Source organism: Carcharhinus amblyrhynchos, chromosome 15 (assembly GCF_965287045.1).
Source record: "Carcharhinus amblyrhynchos chromosome 15, sCarAmb.v2.hapA, whole genome shotgun sequence".
Lineage (NCBI taxonomy): Eukaryota > Metazoa > Chordata > Chondrichthyes > Carcharhiniformes > Carcharhinidae > Carcharhinus > Carcharhinus amblyrhynchos.
In genome coordinates this window covers 51,069,872-51,075,213 of record NC_137338.1, presented here as the reverse complement: position 1 = coordinate 51,075,213, position 5,342 = coordinate 51,069,872, and positions in this window count along the sequence as shown.

Sequence of the window (5,342 nt, the reverse complement as noted above, 5' to 3'; positions counted from 1 at the left end):
ATATTTTGATTACCACTCGGTAGTTAGAGGTGTTACGCATTAGGCTGCCGGAATCATACAATCATAGAATCCCCATAGCTCAGAAAGAGGCCATTTGGCCCATCAAGTCTGCACCAACCACAATCCCACCCAGGCTCCATCCCCTTAATCACATCTATTTATCCTACTAATCTCCCCCTAGCACTAAGGGGCAATTTAGCAAGGCCTATCAACCTAGCTGTAAGTTATCAATCAAACTGTAAGCTGAACAATTTGGACCAGGGCCGGAGTGCAAATACAGTATGACTGTGAAAAGAAATTGAGCTTAACCATAGTATCAAGGACGGACTCTTGGATCAGCCTGGGAATGGAACAAAATGCCACATGGTGGACAAAGACATTAGAAGTTCTATTGCACTTAATACAGAGGACCAAGGACAGATTCTTGGATTGTCCTGCTAGTGGAATGAAGAGCCAAGAGTGTGTCACTGGTTAGGGACCGCATAAAGGTGTGATGGTCAGCTAAGCGCTAGAAATCTCTGGGGAGAGACTTAAGTGTAGAGTGCATCAAGGGATAGGAGCTGCACAAGTGTGTGACAGTCAGCTCGGCACCTGAGGTCCCCAGTGAGGGGGACAAATGCCGCGCGATGATGATGGCTGGTAAAAATATAAATGTCTGTATGTGGTTCAGATGATAGTTTGATACAAGCAGTACTGTAGAGCATGGAAAATTACTAAAATAAAGATAGAAAAAGGTTATGATTCAAATGCCCCTGATATTGAGCAGAAAACATGGTGGAAATGGCAGTTGAAAAAGAAGCCAGATTTGGAAGCCATCATACTAGCTGCTATGATGAGAAACTGTCTCCAGAAGGAGGCATATAGTAAGAATATAGAAGCTGTGAAAACAGCACAGGAGGAATGATAACAGTACATTTATCATTATGAATCTGAAGGTTTCATAGTCTTGTTAGTCTTTAAATTATTTGATTCAAATATCACCATCTACTATGGTGGGGTTTGAACCTGAGTACCCAGAGTATTGCACTGGGTCTGTGCAATGCTCTGAGTGTGTAAGGAGCATGCAGGAGGGCTTCCTGAAACAGTATGTAGATAGTCCAAGTAGGAAAGGGGCCACATCAGGGAATGAGCCTGGCCAGGTGGTCAATGTTTCAGGAGGGCAGCAGTTCGGGAACAGTGACCGCAATTCAGTAAGATATAAGGTACTGATGGATAAAGGTAAGTAAGATATCAAGTTAAGATGCTAAATTGGGGGAAGGCTAATTATAACAATATTAGGCAGGAACTGAAGAATGTAGATTGGGGGCAGATGTTTAAGGGCAAATCAACATCTGCATTTGGGAGGCTTTCAAGTGTAAGTGATAGGGATTCAGGACCGGCACATTCCTGTAGGGATGAATGATAAGTATGGTAAGTTTTGGGAACCTTGGATAACATGAGATATTGTGAGCCTAGTTAAAGAGATAAAGGAAGCATTTGTCAAAGTTAGAACGCTGGGAACACATGAAGCAAGTGTGGAATACAAGGAAATTTGAAAGAAACTTAGGCAAGGAGTAAGAAGAGTTAAAAGGGGCCATGAAAAAGCATTGGCCAGCAGGATTAAGGAAAATCCCAAGGCTTTTTATACATTTGTAAAGAGCAAGGGAGTAGCCAGGGAGAAGGTTGGCCCACTCAAGCACAAGGGAGGGAATTTATGTGGGGAGCCAGAGGAAACGGGTAAGGTATTAAATGAGTACTTTGCATCAGTATTCACCAAAGAGAAGGACTTGGTGGATAATGAGTCTGGGAAAGGATGTGTAGATAGTTTGATTCATGTTGAGATCAGAAAGGAGGAGATATTGAGATTCTTGAGAAACATCAAGGTAGACAAGTCTCCAGGGCCTGATGGGAAATACTCTGGAATACAGAGAGAGGCAAGAAAGGAAATTGCTGAGGCCTTGAGAGAAATTTGTGTATCCTCACTGGCTACAGGGGAGGTCCCAGAGGATTGGAGAATAACAATGTTGTTCCTTTGTTTAAGAAGGGTAGCAAGAATAATCCAGGTGAGCCATTATAGGCCGGTGAGCCTTACATCAGTGCTAGGGAAATTATTGGAGAGGATTTTTCGAGACAGGATTTATTCCCACTTGGAAATAAGTGGACGTATTAGTGAGAGGCAACATGGTTTTGTGAAGGGGAGGACGTGTTTCACAAACTTTAGTGAGTTTTTCGAGGAAGTGATGAAGATGATTGATGAGGGTAGGGAAGTGGATGAGTCTACATGGATTTCAGTAAGGCCTTTGACAAGATCCTTCATGGCAGACTGGTGCTGAAGGTGAAGTTGCATGGAATCAGAGGTGAGCTGGCAAGGTGGATACAAAACCGGCTCGGTTAAAAAAGACAGAGGGTAGCAGTGGAAGGTGCGTTTCTGAATGGAGGGCTGTGACAAGTGGTTTTCCTCAGGGATCAGTGCTGGGACCTTTGCTGTTTGTAATATATATATAAATGATTTGGAGGAAAATGTAACTGGATTGATTAGTAAGTTTGCGGATGACACAAAGTTGGTGGATTTGCGGCTAACGATGAGGGTACAGCAGGATATAGATCAGTTGGAGACTTGGGTGGAGAGATGGCAAATGGAGTTTAATCCGGGCAAATGTGAGATAATGCACTTTGGAAGGTCTAATACAGATCGGAAATATACAGTAAATGGCAGAACCCTTATGAGTATTGATAGACAAAGGGATCTGGGTGTACAGGTGCACAGGTCACTGAAAGTGGCAATGCAGATGGAGAAGGTAGTCAAGAAGGCAGACAGCATGCTTGTCTTCATCAGCCGGGGTATGAGTTTAAAAATTGGCAAGTCATGTTGACGCTTTATAGAACCTTAGTGAGGCCACACTTTGAATATAGTGTTCAATTCTGGTCGCCACACTACCAGAAGGATGTGGAGGCTTTGGACAGAGTACAGAAAAGTTTTAAAAGAATGTTGCCTGGCATTGAGGGCATTAGCTTGAGGAGAGGTTGGGGAAACTTGGTTTGTTCTTATTGGAGTGACGGAAGTTGAGGGGAGACCTGATAGAAGTCTAAAAGATTATTAGAGGCATGGACAGACTGGATAGTCAGAAGCTTTTTCCCAGGATGGAAGAGTCAATGACTAGGGGGCATAGGTTAAGGTGTGAGGGGCAAGTTTTAAAAGAGATGCACAAGGTAGATTTTTTACACAGAGAGTGGTGGGTGCCTGGAAATCATTGCTGGGGGAGGTAATGGAAGCGGATGCGGTGGTGACTTTTCAGAGGCATCTTGACAAGTACATGAATGAGATAGGAATAAAGGGATATCGTTCCCGGAAGTGCAGGGGGTTTTAGTTAAGTTGGGCAGCATGGTCGGTGCAGACTTGGAGGGCCAAAAGACCTGTTCCTGTGCAATAATTTTCTTTATTCTTTGTTCTTTGTCTCTGGAATGCTTTTACAGTGATGTCACTATGCAACTCCATGAATTGAAACCTATATTTTCAACACCAATCTTTGAGCCACATGTTTAATTTCCCAGTCTTATTTACCTTATTCCATACTGTTCATGGCTGAGGTTCTGCTTTTCTAATCAGTCGCTAGCTGCTCAAACACTCTAAGGCAGTGGAACCTCTCTGGGCTTATTTGAGCCCAGCACCCTAGTACCATGATCATATCTTTTTTCCTTCTGAATTCTAAGCAAAGAATTCTGTCTTTGCCCCATCAAGGACATAATCTTTTTCTAACACACCCGTGCCCTATCTAATCAGTATTGCCACCCAACCTCCCTTTTGTTTTCTTCCATATCTTTCCGGACCATTTTGTATCCTTGAATATTAGGTGTTCAGACAACTTTGAGCCACATTTTTATTATTGCCACTCCATCATATTTCCATGAAGCTGTTTGTGTTTGTAGCTCACCAACTTTATTCACCTCTTTTGCGTTTAAACACACGCATTGCAAACTTATCTTTGTATTCTTCTTATTCTGCTCCTGTCCAACATGGTTTTATTTCTTCTCTAGCACTGTGAAACACTCTCACTTAATGCCCTTATTCCTCTATTTTGCTTCTATATGCTGGTGCCTACTCACAGATGATTTAATTTATACTCTCCCAAATCCTGTTGAGGTGCAACCCATACTTTTTTCATGGCACAGTGGTTAGCGCTGCTGCCTCTCAGCCCTAGAGACCTGAGTTTGATTCCCGGCTTGGGTTCACTGTCTGTGTGGAACCTGCACATTCTCCCTGTGTCTGCATGGATTTCCTTTGGATGCTCCAGTTCCTCCCATAGTGCAAAAGACGCGCTGGTTAGGTACATTAGTCATTCTAAATTCTCCCTCAATTTAACTGAACTGGTGTCGGAGTGCGGTGACCAGGGGATTTTCACAGTAACTTCATTGCGGTGTGAGTGTAAGCCTACTTGTGGGCCCAATAAAAAGAAAATAATAAACTTTAATAGGTGCTTCCATTCCCAGAATTTGTCCCAATTTCCCAGGAATCTGAAGCCCTCCCATGCCTCAAATCACAGAGCCTCATCTTCCAATTTTTATTCTTGCTAGCACATGGCACTGGGAGTAATACAGAGATTGTGACATTCAAGGTCCTACTTTTTAACTTCTTCCCTTTTTCCTGATAACTTAACCCTAGGACATCAACACCAGTTCTCTCTACGTACACCACAGCCTCTGGTTCTCTCCCTTCCCACTGCAGAATATTCTAGATCCTCTCCATCATGTAAATCTTGCACCAGGCAAGTGACACATATTACAGGACCATGATGACAGTTATGAAATGCCTGACTGTACCCCCAACTATAACAACATTTCTACTCTGTGCTGTTCCCTCCTGTGCAGTCCCTTGCCCAGTGTGTCCAATAAGATAGTCATACAACACTCAGCTGAAGCCCTAAGAGAATTTCTGGAAAAAATATTGATTGTATTGGCAACATATTGACAAAATGTGCTGGGAAATCTCCTGATATGTCTTGAAAGCCCTTTTTCAAATGCAGTGTAGACAGTTGATCTCCAGCAATAGGTGAATATTGAAAACTTTCAGCAGTGCTGAAAATCTTCAACAACTTGTTTACTCCTATTCAGATGGTTTCTGTTCGAAGAGGTCATTCATTGACTTACTCCTCATTACAATGCCATGCAGCCTCTTTATTGAGCACCTACATGCATTTCACTCAATCTGCTAATGATCCTCTGAGCATCTGTCCCTAGTGCTTGCTTTAATTCCTTTATTAAGATGGTGCCTCGAACTAAAGGGAGATTAAATCAATATTGCAACTTAAGAGCCGACTTTGGCAATCTTAGAGACTCTTTAGTGCTTAAGTATCCAGGAAAATTGC